The sequence below is a fragment of the Hyla sarda genome, chromosome 4 (assembly GCF_029499605.1).
Source record: "Hyla sarda isolate aHylSar1 chromosome 4, aHylSar1.hap1, whole genome shotgun sequence".
Classification (NCBI taxonomy): domain Eukaryota; kingdom Metazoa; phylum Chordata; class Amphibia; order Anura; family Hylidae; genus Hyla; species Hyla sarda.
Genome location: NC_079192.1, coordinates 159358275 through 159377887, shown reverse-complemented (window position 1 = coordinate 159377887; position 19613 = coordinate 159358275).

Below are 19613 nucleotides of genomic sequence, written 5' to 3'. Positions count from 1 at the left end.
CATAGCTAGAATCAGCAGTGTTGGAGCATTATACAGTTGCCTGTATATAACGTTATTACAACAGGGGTGCCTACAGCTGTTTTACAAATGCAACAGGCAGCATGCCCTGACAGCTTTCTGCTGTATGGCAATGCTGGGAGTTGCCAGGGTGCTTCCATCTGTTGCAAGTCTTCAACTCCTAGCATGCCTTGACAGCTTTCCACATACATCCCAACCATCCCACATCCTGCGGGAAATTCCCTATTTTGGGGTCATGTTCCGCTTTCCGGGAACAGAACGCTGTCCCGCTTCTGAATTAAAAGACATCTGTACTGCATGAATTTTACATATTCCTGTGCTTAGGCTACCTTCCTACGTTCCCCCGGTATTGTGCTCACATTCCTCCGCTGCGATCCTCTTGCTGCTTCCTGGGGACGGGAACGTCACAAACCCGTCATCGTGTCATTGGCCGCAGCGATGTCCCGCCTCGGCCGGTGATAGGCTGAGCGCATTGTCATGTATAACCGGCTGAGGCGGGACATCGCTGCGGCCGGTGACACGATGACGGCTCTGTGACGTTCCCGTCCCCAGGAAGCAACAAGAGGATCGCAGCGGAGGAATGTGAGCACAATACCGGAGCAATGGGGGGGGGGGGGGGAGCGTAGGAAGGTGAGATAAAGTTTATTTTATTTTTACAGCCCAGGCACAGGAATATGTAAAATTCATGCAGTACAGCTGTCCTTTAACCTCTTAAGGACGCCCTGGACTCGGTCCCGGTATATAACGCGGAGTCACGTCGTACCGGGTTGGTCCCGGGGGCTAATGAAAGCAGGGGCACTGGGCTAATAGCGCGCGGCACCGATCGTTGTGCTGCATGCTATTAACCCTTTAGATGCGGCGTTCAAAGTTGATCGCCACATCTAAAATACAAGTGAAGGCTTCCCGGCAGCTCATTCGGGCAGATCGGGACCATCACTGTGAAATCGGGATGTACCGATCAGCTAGTACGCAGCAGAAGTATCTCTTTCCTGCCTCTGTTGCGTCCGATCGGCGATTGATTGCTCCAAGCCTGAAATCCAGGCTTGAGCAATTGACCGCCGATAACACTGATCTTTGCCGTGCTAATGCACGACAATGATCTGTGTATGAGATCGGTATGTGCAGTGTAATAGCCACTAGGGCGAGCTATAACGCTGCAAAAAAAAAAAAAGGGTAAAAAAAAAGGTTAATAAAGATCATTTAACCCCTTCCCTAATAAAAGTAAGAATCGCCCCCTTTTCCCATTAAAAAAAAAAACTGTGTAAATAAAAATAAACATATGTGGTATCGCTGTGTGCAGAAATGTCCAAACTATAAAAATATATTGTTAATTAAACCGCACAGTCAATGGCGTACGTGCAAAAAAATTCAGAATTCAAAAATAGCATATTTTTGGTCACTTTTTATATCATGAAAAAATTAATAAAAAGCGATCAAAAAGTCCGAACAATACAAAAATGGTACTGCTGCAAAAAATGAGTCCTCATACCGGCCTGTACGCGGAAAAATTAAAAAAATTATAAAGGTCAGAAGATGGCAATTTTAAACGTATAAATTTTCCTGCATGTAGTTATGATTTTTTTCAGAAGTAATACAAAATCAAACCTATATAAATAGGGTATCATTTTAACCGTATGGACCTTCTTCAATTTTGTTGCACAATGACATTTTTCCCCTTTTGTCATGGATTTTTTTTGTAAAATGGCTAATGTCACTGCAAAGTAGAATTAGTGGCGCAAACAATAAGCCATAAAATGGAATTTTAGGCGCAAAATTGAAAGGGTTATGATTTTTTGAAGTTGATAAGGAAAAAATGAAAATGCAAAAACGGAAAAACCCTGCGTCCTTAAGGGGTTAAACTTTCCATCTCTGCAAGCAATCAGTGCAGAGCCAGGACGTTTTAATTCAAAAGCTACTCACAGATGATTGGGAGGATACAAAGTGAGGCAAGTCACATGATCATTAGGTGGCAAATCAGGAAGCAGCACCACCAGTACACCAGGGCTTCTGTTCGGCTGAGCGCTCCAGCGCTGCCAGGAGCCAGAAACTGCAGCTTAAAGCCTAGGCCAAGTGACACTTGAGGAGGGCCCTTCCTGGTCTCTGCAGTGATGTCGGAACAGAGGAAGAGGGTGAGGGCAGCTCCATCTGAATGTGCTGGTTTTATGTGGCTGCTCATCTACAAGTTCCCACAGCAGCATCCTCCTTTCCCTGACCTGACATTCATATAAAGAATTGCTGAAGCTAACTGACAGAAAACTGCCCCACTGTGGTAAAGATAAGGGTGGGTTCACACCACGTTTTTGCAATACAGTTCCCGTATACGGTTTGAGTGTCAAAACCGTATGGAACCGTATTGCAAACCGTACTCATTGACTTTGTATTGTGGGTCTGACCGGGGCGCTGCAGAGAGGAGAACACCGCGAGCTCTCCGGGGAGGAGCAGGGACCCGGAGCGCTCGGCGTAACAGTACCCCCCTTAGGTCTCCCCCTCTTTTTATCTGCATGTCCCTTCATACGAGACGAGGCCAGTGGGAGCGACTCTTGAGTCTCCTTCCAGATAACGGAGAAGTCCCGGGTTACTTCATCTATGGCAGGAACTCCAGAAGAAGTGGGAATGGGGAGGGGGGGCAGAGGGTGAATCTTGCCACGGGGCAGAGTGGTACCAGGAAGGAGGCTATGAGGAGGTAAGATCTCTGCTTGCTTTTTGCAGAAAACATCAGAAAAGTCCTGGTAAGCCTTGGGAGGGCCCGGTAAGGGTGGAACCTCAGGAGTTAGACAAGTGGGAGCAGATGTGAGGCATCGTTTGTGACAAGAAGGACCCCAATTTTTGATCTCCCCGGTGGTCCAGTCAAGGGTAGGAGAATGACGTTGGAGCCATGGCAGACCGAGGAGGACTTCAGAGGTGCAGTTGGGCAGAACACGAAATTCAATTTTTTCGTGATGCAGTCCAATGCTCATAAGCAGGGGTTCTGTGCGGTAACGCACAGTGCAGTCCAATTTTTCTCCGTTGACAGAAGAAATGTAGAGCGGCTTGACGAGACGGGTTACTGGGATACTGAACCTATTAACGAATGAGGCCAAAATAAAGTTTCCTGCTGAACCTGAGTCCAAGAAGGCCACTGCTGAGAAGGAGGAGTTGGCGGAAGGAGAAATCCGCACAGGTACGGTCAGACGTGGAGGGGCAGAATTTATGCCAAGAGACGCCACTCCCACGTGAACAGGGTGCGTGCATGTGTTTCCCAGATGCGGAGGACGAATAGGGCAGTCCACTAGGAAATTTTCGGTACTAGCGCAGTACAGGCACAAATTTTCATCTCTGCGACGAGACCTCTCTTCTTGGGTCAGGCGAGGCCGATCCACTTGCATAGCCTCCTCGGCGGGAGGCACAGGAGTAGATTGCAGAGGATTCTGGGAGAGAGGTACCCAGAGATCAAGGTCCTTTTCCTGGAGGAGCTCCTGGCGTCTTTTAGAAAAACGCATATCAATGCGGGTGGCCAACTGGATAAGTTCAGATAGGGTAGCAGGAATTTCTCGTGCGGCCAGCACATCTTTGATGTGACTGGATAAGCCTTTCTTGAAGGTCGCGCAGAGGGCCTCATTGTTCCAGTATAGCTCTGAGGCGAGGGTACAAAACTGGATGGCGTATTCGCCTACGGAAGAACTCCCTTGGGCGAGGTTCAGCAACGCAGTCTCGGCTGAGGAGGCCCGGGCTGGCTCCTCAAAGACACTACGAACTTCAGCGAAGAAGGACTGGATTGTAGCAGTGGCAGGATCGTTGCGGTCCCAGAGCGGTGTGGCCCATGACAAGGCCTTTCCAGACAGGAGACTGACCACGAAAGCCACCTTAGACCGTTCAGTGGGGAATTGGTCCGACATCATCTCCAAGTGCAAGAAACACTGGGACAGGAACCCACGGCTCAATTTAGAGTTCCCATCGAACTTGTCAGGTAGGGACAAGCGGAGTCTGGAAGTGGCAACTTGCTGCGGAGGAGAAGCAGGAGCAGGCGGAGGGTTGCTGCTGTAGAGGCAGAAGCTGCTGTGGCATGGCGGTCAACTGCGACAGCTGTTGTCCTTGTTGGGCGACCACGGTTGCGAGGTCAGCGAGACTTGGCAGTGGCACCTCAGCGGGATCCATGGCCGGATCTACTGTCAGGATTCGGCAGGCTGATGGTGCATCCTCTGTGGCAGAGAGGGATTGGCGTGGACCGGTTCTAAGTTGCTACTGGTTTTCACCAGAGCCCGCCGCAAAGCGGGATGGTCTTGCTGTGGTGGTAGCAACCATGTCGGGTCCACAGGTAGCGGCTCAACCTCACTGACTGCTGAGACAGGCGCGGTACAGAAGGACAAGGCAAGAGCAAGGTCGGACGTAGCAGAAGGTCAGGGCAGGCAGCAAGGGTCGTAGGCAGGGGCAACAGCAGAAGGTCTGGAACACAAGCTTGGGAACACAGAAAACGCTTTCACTGGGCACTAGGCAACAAGATCCGGCAATGACAGGAAGGGGAAGTGGATTTATATACAGGTGGAGCAAGGAAGCTAATAGACACTGATTGGGCCAGACACCAATTAGTGGTGCACTGGCCCTTTAAATCTTAGAGAGCCGGCGCGCGCGCGCCAGGACGTGACAGCCGGGGAACGGGACAGGTGAGTAGATTGGGATGCGACCCGCGGGCGGGCGCGTGCGTCCCGCTACGCGAATCGCATCCCCGCCGGCAGTGACAGTGCTGCGCTCCCGGTCAGCGGGTCTGACCAGGGCGCTGCAGAGAGGAGAACGCCGCGAGCGCTCCGGGGAGGAGCAGGGACCTGGAGCGCTCGGCGTAAAAGCACTCCTCTGTGCTCTCCTGTCTGATAGTACTCCTCTGTCCTCTCTCCTGTCTGATAGCACTCCTCTGTGCTTTCTACTGTCTGATAGTACTCCTCTGTGCTCTCTCCTGTCTGATAGCACTCCTCTGCTCTCTCCTGTCTGATAGGACTCCTCTGTGCTCTCTCCTGTCTGATAGTACTCCTCTGTGCTCTCTCCTGTCTGATAGAACTCCTCTGTGCTCTCTCCTGTCTGATAGCACTCCTCTGTTCTCTCTCCTGTCTGATAGTACTCCTCTGTACTCTCTCCTGTCTGATAGCACTCCTCTGTATTTTCTCCTGTCTGATAGGACTCATCTGGGCTCTCTCCTGTCCTATCAGACAGAGGAGTGCTAGTCCACGCTCACTTACTGGACTTTGTCATGCCTGTGCTTTAGCTTGGACAAAGCCATGATTTTATCAGCTGCCCATGATCTCTATAAAAAGGAAATAACATTTTCTTATGAAGTATATTAGAAAGGTGAATGTTTTGCCAAGATATACAACATATAAAAAGCTTTTGTATCTGACAGTGTCCATTTAAAGTTGTATTCATACTCTATCCATCTATGAGTAAGGGGTTAACCATTACACTACACATAGACAATACACCACTGAAAACGGGAAATGTACAATTAACCCCTTAAGGACCAAGGACGTACCGGTACGTCCTTGGTCCTGCTCTTCTGATATAACGCGGGGTTACACAGAAACCCCGCGTCATATCACAGCGGGCCCGGCGTCATAGTGAAGCCGGGACCCGCCTCTAATAGCGTGCAGCGCCGATCGCGGCGCCGCGCGCTATTAACCCTTTAACCGTGCGCTCAGAGCTAAAAGTGAAAGTGAAAGTTCCCGGCTAGCTCAGTCGGGCTGTTCGGGATAGCCGCTGCTAATCGCGGCATCCCGAACAGCTGACAGGACAGTGGGAGGGCCCCTTCCTGCCTCCTCGCTGTCCAATCGCCGAATGACTGCTCAGTGCCTGAGATCCAGGCATGAGCAGTCATACGGCAGAATCGTTGATCACTGGTTTCTTATGAGAAACCAGTGATCAGCATAGGAGATCAGTGTGTGCAGTGTTATAGGTCCCTATGGGACCTATAACACTGCAAAAAAAAAGTGAAAAAAAAAAGTGAATAAAGATCATTTAACTCCTCCCCTATTAAAAGTTTGAATCACCCCCCTTTTCCAATAAAAGAAAAAACACAGTGTAAATAAAAATAAACATATATGGTATCACCACGTGCGGAAATGTCCGAATTATAAAAATATATCATTAATTAAACCACTCGGTCAATGGCGTGCGCGCGAAAAAATTCCAAAGTCCAAAATAGTGCATTTTTGGTCACTTTTTATATCATTTAAAAATGATCAATAAGTCCTATCAATGCAAAAATGGTACCGTTAAAAACTTCAGATCACGGCGCAAAAAATGAGCCCTCATACTGCCCCATACACGGAAAAATTTAAAAGTTATAGGGGTCAGAAGATAACAATTTTAAACGTATTAATTTTCCTGCATGTAGTTATGATTTTTTCCAGAAGTCCGACAAAATCAAACCTATATAAGTAGGGTATCTTTTTAATCGTATGGACCTACAGAATAAATATCAGGTGTCATTTTTACCGAAAAATGTACTACGTAGAAACGGAAGCCCCCAAAAGTTACAAAACAGCGTGTTTTTTTTCAATTTTGTCGCACAATGATTTTTTTTCCCGTTTCACCGTAGATTTTTGGGCAAAATTACTGACGTAATTACAAAGTAGAATTGGTGGCGCAAAAAATAAGCCATCATATGGATTTTTAGGTGCAAAATTGAAAGAGTTATGATTTTTTAAAGGAAAGGAGCAAAAAACGAAAATGCAAAAACGGAAAAACCCCCGGTCCTTAAGGGGTTAAATAAAGGATGCAAAAGATGACATCATTAAGGCCATTTGAAGCCTTGTTAAAAAGACAGTAAATCCAACGTGTTTCTTTCTGCAAACATACTTTGTCTGTATTACCTCCCCTAAGGTCCTTTTAACAGACTTCAATTACTTGGAATTTAAGCTCAAGGGGGTTTTCTGGATGACATGTATTCATATGTATGGCCAGTGGTTTATCACGTTTATGTTTTACATCGCCTAAGTGCTCCAGGACCCGTCGTCTGAGTTCCCCCAGTGTTTTGCCCACATAGGCTTTAGGACAGGGGCATGTGGTCAAGTACATTACCAAAGGGGTTTTGCAATTTGCATAATTATGACACTTATAGGTTCTGTTGTCCATAAGGCTATGGAATTCTTTGGATATTTTAATATACTTGCATGCTTTGCTTGACCCACAATTGTAGGTCCCTAATACCTGCTTGTCCAGCAATGTGCCCGTTTTTTGTGGGGCTAGAAAATGACAATGGACTAATAGGTCACCCAAGTTTCTCCCCCTCCAATATGTAATGGAGGGTCTTTTCTCCACCAAGTCGCCTACTATGGAGTCTGTGCTAAAAATTGGCGAAAAGTTGTTAATGATATGTTTGATCCTCTTTGATGCTGCATCAAACGTACCAATTATGCGAGTAAAGGAGATGGTTTGATCCGCCTTTTTAGGTTTTGTTGCCAAAAGTTGCCTCCGATCAGATTGTTTGGCATGTAGAAAAGCTTGCTTAAAGGGGTACTCCGGTGCTTACACATCTTATCCCCTATCCAAAGGATAGGGGATAAGATGCCTGATCGCGAGAGTCCCGCAGCTAGGGACGCCCGTGATCATGCACGCAGCACCCCGTTTGTAATCAGTCCCCGGAGCGTGTTCGCTCCGTGTCTGATTACGGTCGACCGCAGGGACGGTGGCATGTGACGTCATGCCTCCGCCCCCGTGTGACGTCACGCTCCTCCCCTCAATGCAAGCCTACGAGAGGAGGCGTGATAGCTCCGGGGACTGATTACAAACGGGGTGCCGCGTGCATGATCACGGGCATCCCCAGCTACGGGACTCCCGCAATCAGGCATCGTATCACCTATCCTTTGGATAGGGGATAAGATGTGTAAGCACCGGAGTACCCCTTTAAGCACAGCATCTGGGTAGCCTCTGGCTTTGAATCTACACCGGAGGTCTTTTGCTTCTTTTAGGAATGCAGTGTCTGTTGAACGGTTTCTTCCTGTTCTGAGATACTGTCCTTATGGGTATGCCTTTTTTCAATATATAGGGATGATGTTTATCCCAAAGGAGCAGATTATGCCGTAGGCTTCCTATATATACATTAGTGCTAATTTCTCCTGCCCTGCCTCTTACTAATAGGACATCCAAGAATACTAATGAATTCTTGTTAACTTAAATCGTTAACATTCAGGTCAAGGAGAGACAGGAAAAAATCCATGGGTCTTCGGCGCAATCCGTGTGCAAAACAGTGTGCTTATATAGCTAAAAAGGGCGCCCAGAGTCAAGTGATTAGCAGGTGACTGACGTCAGTTCTCCTGCCGGAAACGCAGGAGAGTGACGTACAGTGCAAACAGTGTTTGATGTGTTCAAAGAACTTTAATCAGGATGTTGGTTGTATAAAACAATGTGAAGTGGTGTATTGAAACTTGTTCTCTTTGTCCGCACGCTGTATTGTGCCAGGGGGAGGTAATTTCAGCTGTGGATCTTATGTGGTGTATACTGTTATTCTCCGCTGTCAGTGGAGGTCTGTTATTCCTCGCTGTCAGCGGAGGTCTAGGTTGATTCCTGGCCAAGTTCGGCAGTGAGCTCATAGATAGAAGTGTTGCTAGGGATGCTGGAGTTCGCGCATGCGCGCAGTGCGAATAGATAGCTGTCCGTGGACATGCAGTGATACTGCGCGCAGATACTGTGAGTGTCTGCCCCTGGATAATTCAGATATATGGCGATGTTTAGAAGAGAGATTGGGATGATAGTGTGGACCAATTAGATATATATATTTCATGTAATGCATGTACCAATTTATTGGGCTGTAGTTATTTATAGTAGGTGGGAAACAATATTTTCTTATATTCGGGAGAACTGTGTGAGGAGAGGTTATTATATAGATGTAGTTAATGGAATGTATTATATAGATGTAGTTATTGGAATAGGTAGACAATTGTATTTGAATTGAGCGGGCCATAGTATTTAGTTATATTTGTAATGCCTAGATAGAAAGAGAATATTATAGGAAGGGGTAGATATATGCTGTGCAGTATGTATGCATTTATGTGTGGCTGTAAATTCATTGTAGAAGTGAATGGGCAGAAATTTTTATTTTATTGGGCGAATAAAAGGGTGTATAAATGTATATATAAAAGGACTTTTATGTCAAAAAGTGGTTCTTTATTATTGACACATTTTATGTATATTGGTCAATATGCATATATATGGTGCAGGTTGGTGTGGACATATATATATATATACGGTAACATCTAGATTACTAGATGGTGAAAGTCTTATGTTATTGGTACGTCTTCAGATTTTAAAGGGTGCATTATAGTCAGTGAGAGACGCTAGATGTTATCAAATTCTTCATTCAAACCGAAAGGATGGAGTGTATTCATTTTGAAAATCCAATATGATTCCAGTTTCTTTAGACTTTCAAAGCAGTAATGTGTGTCTGTGGGTATTTGCTCAAGGGCAATGCTGTGAAATCATTATTATGGAATTCAGTGGCATGACGTGACACACTGTGTTTGAAAAATCCATGGGTTACATTATGACGGTGGTTATTCATTCTGGTTTTGAGTTGTTGTGTCGTCCTGCCTATGTACTGCAGTTTTCAGTCACATTCGATTAGATAAATAATGTAAGTTGATGAGCAGCACTGGTTCTGATGTTAAAATTTTCTCCTGTATTGTCACTTTTGTACTTGGTTGCTCCATGGTTAATGTTCTTGCAGAGCTTGCTTGTTTTCATTCCGCATCTGTAACAGCCTATTGTTTCTTTTCCACAATAACCGGGAATGGTTGAAACGCTTTCTGTTGTTATATTTTCTTTCAAGCGGCTTGGAGCAATGATGTTTTTGACTGTTCTAGCCCGACTATATGTGAATCTCAGTCTTTCAGGTATTAGTTTGTTCTTATTGAAGAATATAGCAGTGTTTTTCTATTGTGTTTATGATTTTTCAATGACCAGCCAAGTAGTTGGTAATGAAATTATATCTGAATTCTTTGTTTTCCTGTGGTTCCTGTTCCTTCTGTTTGACCATCCTATTCTTCTTGATCCCGGGTGGATTCTTAAGAGCTCTTAAGAGATTCTTAAGAGATATTCTGTGAACTGTAAGAAATATTCTTCTGTGCCGCTCCAGATGAATATGAGGTCAGCTATGTACCTTTTGTAGAATTTGATGTACTTCCTCCAGGGGTGTTCTGTATAAACATATTCATCCTCATATCTGCCCATATATAGGTTGGCAAACGATGGGGCAAAATTTGTTCCCATCGCTGTACCTGTGGTCTGCAAGAACATCTTAGTTTGGAAACAAAAGTAATTGTCTTAGGCATAGGATTAATGTAATACTGTCTACTACAAACTTTTGTTTGGCTGGCATTGATTGGTCCTCATCCAAAATTCTCGATATAGTGTAAATTCCTTTCTTGTGTGGGATGTTTGAATAAAGGGCGGTAATGTCTAAAGTGGCCCACATGTACCCCTTCTCCCATACCTGATCTTCCAGTAATTATATTAAGTTGGGAGTATCTTTTAGGTATGAGTGAAGTTGCATGATGTGTTTATGAAGGAGGAAGTTGACATTGTGTGAGAGGTTGCTTGTTAGTGAGTGAGTTAACACCTAAAATTATTGGTCTTCCTGGTGGATGGACCTTTGGGAGGTGGTAAAATATTGGAAGTCTTGGATTTTTATCTTAAGATAATCTGTCTCTATTTTAGAGAGGACCCCTTTTTCAAAGGCTTCATCCACCATGAGGGGGCACTCTTTAATGAACCCTTTAGTGGGATCATTGGGTAGGGGTACGTAGTAGGCAGGGTCAGTGATGATTCGTAGAGCTTCAGTAACATAGACCTCTTTATCTTGGATGACCACTCCCCCACCTTTTTCAGCACTCCGTATTATGATATTTGAATTATTCGCCAGAGATTTAATTGCTTCATTTGTTTTTTTACTTAGGTTATGTTTGTACTGATTATGCTTATTGATGGTTGTAAAGTCACGAGTTACCAGTAAGAGGAATGTATCTAGGTGATGGCCTCTGTGATGTAAGGGATAGAAGGTTGATTTTGGTTTTAAACCAGTGTTGATAGGGGGGGGGGGGGGGGAGTCTAATGTAATGGCATTGGTATTGCTTGCTGTGATATTCGGAGGGTTTTTCTTCATTATCTCAAAATGTCTTGCGAGGGTTAGTTTCCTCACGTATGTGTTCAAGTCCACAAAAAGATCAAACTCATTGATCTTTTCTGATGGACAGAAAGAGAGTCCCTTATTTAGGACCTCTCTCTCTCTTTCAGACAGTATTTGAGTTGTTAGGTTGAAGATTCTTAGTGGAGTTTTTTTTTTTCTTTTTTTTTTTTTTCCAGATACGCTTACTTACTAACATTCAGGTCAGAAATTAAGTGTGTAAATAGATTTTGAGTGCCAGACCAAATCAATGCTACACCATTAATGTAGCGACCCCAGTACACTACACATTGGTGGTATTGTGCAAATCCATCGCAAAATACTATCCTCTCTTCCCACCAACCCAGAGTGATGTTGGCGTAGGTGTAATGAACAAATGCAATTATAAACAATGATATTATTGGAGGGATACTTGAAAGTTAACCAATTGCTACATATCATCCTATGGCAATATTTGAAACTTTCTAAACCATTATTTCACACATCCAAAGCACATGTCTGGAAGATTTATTTTTCCTACTTTGAATTTGAGAATGTATAGATTGGCTGGGTTGGAAATCAGAGGCCGCTTTTTTATTTCCTTCAATAATTTTGATGGCTTTTCTTCCCTCAGGCAAAAGCTAATTGAATGAAGCAGACTCTTTTGAGCTTACTTGCATGACTGGCAGGATTGTCCACGGCAAAGCAAAGTCATTATGTTTTAAGTCTCAGTACAGCAATGAAAAGGTTACATATTGCAGCCTCAGGCTTTTTGTATTTGGCTGATTAAAATAAACATATCCCAAGGAACAATATGAACCTCCACGTAATAAAACAATAAGCATAAATAGAAAGTACCCCGGGTAATAAAACAGCAAATTAGAAAGACTTTTACAATCAACTATAGACAATCAGCGTTCGCTCCCAATGCACAAACAAAACTGAGATTTCTTAACACTGTGGTGTAGGTAGGTGTTTTGATGTACTTAATAATTAGCCATAACTTTAATAGGGTACTCCAGTACTTTAAAACTAACCCCCTATACCCAGAATAGGGAATATGTTTCTGATTGGGATTTCCAGAACATGGCCCTGTCTTTCCTTGTGCATGGAGCAGCGTGTCAGCGTGCGCTCTATGCATTCTCTATGGGAGAGCCAGAGATCCACGAGAAATGTACTCTGGTATCTTCGGTGCTTCCATATAGACTGCAGGGAGATCGTGCCTTCACATAGCTTCATGCACATGAAGAGACGGTTCCCCCTTCTAAAGATCAGTCGGATCAAAAATGTAGTCCCTGTGGATAGGGAATACGTTTCAAAGTACTGGGATACCCTTTTAAGGGTGCTCTTCAATGCTTCTCTAGCGGTAGCTGCTCATGCATTTGTGAGCTGCAGGCAGGTCTTAAACTTGCTAATTTAAACTGTGGCAAGTTCCGGTGAAGCCTGTAATGATCAGTGAATTGCCAACTCTGGCTTGCATATTCACTGATGGGCTACTTCCGATCTCGCTACTGTTTAAATAAGGAAGTCTACTTGCCTGCATGCTCTAGCCACAGCTGCTAGTGCAATGTGGGAGAGCACCCTAAAACACCAGACAAGAGAGAGAAAAAATAGATTATCTTGTCAAGGGGTAGGATACTTAAGGTAGCAAGTACACAATGAGTTATTGGGCTGATGTGTTTCAAGAAGGAGAAATGGGCAAGCATCTACAGAAGAGATACTAAAGGTCAAGTTTCTGAAAATATTAATGCTGGCTATGATAGAAAGGTGTCAGAACATGAAATGCATTACAGGGCTGTGTAGCTGCAAAATGGTCTAATTGCCCATGCTGTCCCTGTTTCCCACCAAAGGTTCCTGCAATGGCCATGTAAACATCAGATAAACCATGGATGAATAAAAGGAGGGAGATTCCCTCCTTGTTTCCCCACAACGTGTTCATTGCAGGATGCTTACTGCTGGAGAAGGCACTAGGATGCACTCTAGAAAGTTCACTTGGATATTGATTTAGATATTGTCCATATCTAAATTCAATTCAACATAAGTTGGATTTGCTAGAAAAGTATAATCCATGGATGTCCCACCTTGATGACATCTAGGTGCCAGATACCAAAGGACCAATCGTCTATTGGGGATTCCAATATTTTACAAGTCAGAGCTATTTTGGACGTGAGAGCTGGGTAGAATCTTCAGCGCATGTGTTCTGTAGACAGAGTGCTGCGCTCAGGGGGAAAATTAATATGCGAACAAGGGTTTCCTCCAGAACCCAAAGCAAGGCTGCTGGTGGGGGACCTGCCTTCAGAGCGCAAATGAAGGCCAAAATTACGGAACTTTAGAGGACAACAACTCGGCGGCAAGAAAACCTAAAAAAAATAAGTGACCTGTGTATGGACTCCTGTTCACCCACACTATAACCCAGTGTATTGGGTTTAGTGTGGGTGAACTGGCTGACAGTTTTCCTTTAAGCCCTCATAAGCTTAACCCTTTTATTGCTCCATAAGCTTCCTGCTCTACTATTCACTCTCATAGGCCACAGGCGACAGCCTCTGAGGCACTGGGACCCTGGCACAGGTTGTTGCAATGCACCGATGTTGTTATGGCCGCATGCGCTATGCTATTAAACAAACAGAGGCTGAAAGAAGCTTGTAGTGTGAGCTGCATTGTGGGAAAGGGATCATGTGAGTAGTTGTTTTGGGTATTACTTAGGGGGCCCTATTACCATGTGGGGGCAGTGGTATTAAAAGTAGTACTCCGCCCCTATACATCTTACCTACTATTCAAAGGATAATGGATAAGATGTCTGATTGCGGGGGGGGGGGGGTCTGGCCGCTGGGACCCCTCGTGATCTCCGAGACAGCGCTGTGGCATTCTAAACACGGAAGCTTGGGGCTTCTGTGTTTGTGATGTCACGCCATGGCCCCCTCCACAACCCCCAGTGATCAGAATCAGACATCTTATCCCCTATCATTTGCATAGGGAATAAGATGAATAGGGGTGGAGTACCCCTTTAAGGTTACACTTGTACTGTGTTGGGGTTGCTAAAGAGAGCATTTTTACATGAGATACTGTGTAGTATCAGTGTCTGACAGGTAGATGGTGTAGTCATCATAGAGTTGGTGTCCTGATATTCTCTGAAGTGATACGTTCACCCTCACAAATACCATACATTATCTTCATTGGAGTGTTAATACAGTAGAAATACCCAGAGATATACTACCACAGTATGACAACTGTGAGTAAAGTAAGTTTTAATATACAGTATATATGCTATTTGACACTAAGTGGTATAGATTGTTGTGAGCAGAAGTGCATTGGAATGCATATTGATTTTTATTGTCTTCTCTGTGACACATTAATAAAGTTCTAACCTGTGATGAATTTAATAATTTTTTCTTAGACCTTTCTGATAGACATGGGTTCCACTTATCTCTTAAACAAGATAGTCCTGGCCCCTCCAGTCTGGCTGTGGCGGCCAGAAGTGGCCAGGAATTTATAAACAGCATTGTGGGCTGTTTCACTCGGTTAACATAACTTCCATATATGTTAAAGGGAGCTGCACAAAAATCATAGTATTGCGGGCTACAGGTATCTATTTTTAGTATTCACTAGTATTTTGCTTAGATACTCTTTAAGATTTAAAGGGGTATTCCAGGAAAAAAAACTTTCTTTTTATATCATCTGGCCCCAGAAGGTTAAACAGATTTGTAAATTACTTCTATTAAAAAATCTTAATCCTTTCAATAATTATCAGCTGCTGAAGTTGAGTTGTTGTTGTTGTTTTCTGTTTGGCAACAGTGCTCTCTGCTGACATCTCTGCTTGTCTCGGGAAGTGCACAGAGTAGAAGAGGTTTGCTATGGGAATTTGCTTCTAAACTGGGCGGTTCCCGAGACACGTGTCATCAGAGAGCACTTAGACAGAAAATAACTACTCAACTTCTGCAGCTCATAAGTACTGAAAGGATTAAGATTTTTTAATTTACAAATCTGTTTAACTTTCTGGAACCAGTTGGTATATAAAAAAAAGGTTTTTCCTAAATAACCCCTTTAAACTTTTATTTACAAAGCATCCAATGGGGGAGATTTATCAAAATCTGTGCAAAGGAAAAGCTTACCAGTTGGCCATGACAACTAAATAATATAACTTCTTTTATTTTTCAAAGACCTTTATTTTTTTAATTTATTTTTTTAACCCTTTAAGGACCCAGCAACTTAACTCCTTATCTCCTTGGGGAAGGAGGGCGTACCCGTACGCCCTCAGCCCGCTCCCTGTCTATAACGGGGAGCCACGCCTCTAAAAACAGGAAGGACCCATGGCAGAATTGATCGCTGTGCTGTGCGCTATTAACCCTTTAGACGCGGCATCTAAAGTGAAAGTAAAGCACTGCCGGTTAGCTCAGAGGGCTGTTCGGGATCGCCGCGATGAAATTGCGACATCCCGAACAGCTGTAAAGACAGCAGGAGGGTCCCTACCTGCCTTCATGCTGTCCGATAGCCGAATAACTGCTCAGTGCCTGAGATCCAGGCATGAGCAGTCAAGCGGCAGAATCAGTGATCAAAAGTTTCCTATGAGAGACCATTGATCAATGTAAAAAATCAGTGTGTGCAGTATTATAGCCCCCTATGGGAGCTATAACATTGCAAAAAAAAGTGAATAAAGATCATTTAACCCCTTTTCTAATAAAAGTTTGAATCCCCCCCCTTTTCCCAATTAAAAACTGTAAATAAAAATAAACATGTGTGGTATCGCCGTGTGCGGAAATCTCTGAATTATAAAAATATATCGTTAACTAAACTGCATGGTCAATGGCGTACGCGCCAAAAAATTCCAACGTCCAAAATTGCGTATTTTTTGGTTACTTTTTATATCATGAAAAAATGAATAAAAAGTGATCAAAAAGTCTGATCAATACACAAATGGTACCACTAAAAACTTCAGATCACGGCGCAAAAAATGAGCCTTCATACCACCCCATATGCAGAAAAATTAAAAAGTTATAGGGGTCAGAACATGACAATTTTAAACGTATACATTTTCCAGCATATAGTAATGATTTTTCCAGAAGTACGACGAAATCAAACCTATATAAGTAGGGTATAATTTTAATTGTATGGACCTACAGAATAAAGATAAGGTGTCATTTTTACCGAAAAATGTACTGCGTAGAAACGGAAGCCCCTAAAAGTTACAAAATTGCATTACTTTTTACATTTTGTCTCACAATGATTTTTTTTTTCAGTTTTACCGTCGATTTTTGGGTAAAATGACTGATGTCATTACAAAGTAGAATTGGTGGCGCAAAAAATAAGCATATGGATTTTTTGCTGCAAAATCGAAAGAGTTATGATTTTTAAAAGGTAAGGAGGAAAAAACGAAAGTGCAAAAACTGGAAAACCCTCTGTCCCCAAGGCCATTTTTTGCACATCTGTCCACTGTCACTTTAAGCATTAATAACTCTGGGATGCTTTTACTTTTCATTCTGATTCCAAGAGAGGTTTTTCATGACATTTTTGATAGTGGTACATTTTTGTCAATACTTGCATCATTTCTTGGTGAAAAATTCCAAAATTTGAGGAAAATGTTGTAATTTAGCATTTTTCTAACTTTTAAGCTCTTTGCTTGTAAGGAAAATAGACATTCCAAATAAATGTTATATTGATTCACATATACAATATGTCTACTTTATGTTTGCATCATGAAGTTAACATGTTTTTACTTTTGGAAGTCATCAGAGGGCTTCAAAGTTCAGCAGCAATTTTCAAATTTTTTAAAAATTTTTCAAAATCTGAATTTTTCAGGGACCAGTCGGATGTGTAAATGAAAAGAAAACATTTCACTAAAGTGCTGTTTTTTTCCCAAATTTACCAAGGGTAATGGGAAAAAATGCCCCCCAAAATTTGTAACCCCATCTCTTTTGAGTATGGAAATACCCCATGTTAGGACGTAAAATGCTCTGCGGGTAAACTATAATGCTCAGAAGAGGAGGAGTTACATTTGGCTTTTGGAAAGCAAATTTTGCTGAAATGGTTTTTGGGGGGCATGTCGCAATTAGGAAGCCCCTCTGGTGCCAGAGCAGCAAAAAAAAAAAACACATGGCATACTATTTTGGAAACTACACCCCTTAGGCTAGGTTCAGACTACAGAATCTCCGGGCAGAAAATTTCCGCCCGGAGATTCCGAGTTCCACCTGTGCCGACTGAATTAGTCGGCGCTAGGACCGCGCGGACACTGCAGTCTCCTATAGACTACTATGTGTTCTGCTAGGATTTCCTCCTGAAGAAAGAGCAACCCCTTTCTTCAGGTGGAAATTTTCTAGCAGATTTTTCATCCGAATTTTCCGCTTCACAAATTCCGAAGTGTGAATTTGTGAACGGAAAACCATTCACTACACTATGCATTATAGTAAGCAGAATTTCTGCCGGAAATTTCAAAGCGAAAATTACGGCGGAAATTCCGTAGTCTGAACCTAGCCTTAAGGAATGTAACAAGGGGTACAGTGAGCCTTAACACCTCACAGGTGTTTGACGACTTTTTGTTAAAGTTGGATGTGTAAATGAAAAAATAATAATACATTTCACTAAAATGCTGTTTTTTCCCCAAATTAAAAATTTAAGGGGGTAATAGGAGAAAATGCCCCCAAAATTTGTAGCCCCATTTCTTACGAGTATGGAAATAACTCATGTGTGGACGTCAAGTGCTCTGCTGGCGCACTACAATGCTCAGAAGAGGAGCGCCACTGAGCTTTTGGAGAGAGAATTTGTTTGGAATGGAAGTCAGGGGCCATCTGTAAACACATATGGCCTTCAATTCTGGACAAATTTTCCCTCCAAAAGCCCAGTGGTGCTCCTTCTCTTCTGAACATTGTAGTGCGCCCGTAGAGCACTTTACATCCACGTATGGGGTATGTTCTTACTGAAGAATGCTGTTACTTAAGAAATGGGGTTATAAATTTTTTTTTTCAAATTTTCCCTTTTGAAAATGAAAAAAAATTGGGTAACACCAGCATTTTTTATTCATTTTCCCCATCCAACTTTATCAAAAATGTGTCAAATGCCTGTGGGGTGTTAAGGCTCACTATACCCCTTGTTACGTTCTGTGAGGGGTGTAGTTTCCAAAATGGGATCACACGTGGGTATTTATTTTTTTGCGTGTATGTCAGAACCGCTGTAAAATCCACCACCCCTGTGCAAATCACCAATTTAGGCCTCAAATGTACGTAGTGCGCTCTCACTCCTGAGCCTTGTTGTGCCCGCAGAGCATTTTATATTCACATATGGGTTATTTTTGTACTCAGGAGAAATTGCGTTACAAATTTTGGGGTCTTTTTTTTCCCTTTTACCTCTTGTGAAAATGAAAAGTATGGGGCAACACCAGCATGTTAGTGTAAAAAATTTTATTATTTTATTTTATTAACCCCTTAAGGACCGGGGGTTTTTCCGTTTTTGCATTTTCGTTTTTTGCTCCTTGCCTTTAAAAAATCATAACTCTTTCAATTTTGCACCTAAAAATCCGTATGATAGCTTATTTTTTACACCACCAATTCTACTTTGGAATGACGTCAGTCATTTTGCCCAAAAATCTACGGTGAAATGGAAAAAAAAATCATTGTGAGACAAAATTGAAAAAAAAACACGCCATTTTGTAACTTTTGGGGGCTTCCGTTTCTACGTAGTACATTTTTCGGTAAAAATGACACCTGATATTTATTCTGTAGGTCCATACGGTTAAAATGATACCCTACTTATATAGGTTTGATTTTGTCGTACTTCTGGAAAAAATCATAACTTCATGTAGGAAAATTAATACGTTTAAAATTGTCATTTCTGACCCCTATAACTTTTGAATTTTTCCGCGTATGGGGCGTTATGAGGGCTCATTTTTTGCGCTGTGATCTGAAGTTTTTAATGGTACCATTTTTGCATTGATAGGACTTATTGACTTATGATATAAAAAGTGACCAAAAATGCACTATTTTGGACTTTGGAATTTTTTTGCGCGCACGCCATTGACCGTGCGGTTTAATTCATGATATATTTTTATAATTCGGACATTTCCGCACGCGGCGATACCAAATATGTTTATTTTTATTTACACTGTGTTTTTTTATGGGAAAAGGGGGTTGATTCAAACTTTTAATAGGGAAGGGGTTAAATGATCTTTATTCACTTTTTTTTCACTTTTTTTTTTTGCAGCGTTATTGGTCCCATAGGGACCTATAACACTGCACACACTGATCTTTCACATTGATCACTGGTTTCTCATAAGAAACCAGTGATTGATGATTCTACCGCTTGACTGCTCATGCCTGGATCTCAGGCACTGAGCAGTCATTCGGCGATCGGACAGCGAGGAGGCAGGTAGGGACCCTCCTGCTGTCCTGTAAGCTGTTCGGGATGCCTTGATTTCATCGCGGCTATCCCGAACAGCCCACTGAGCTAACCGGCACACTTTCACTTTAAACACGGCGTTCAACTTTGA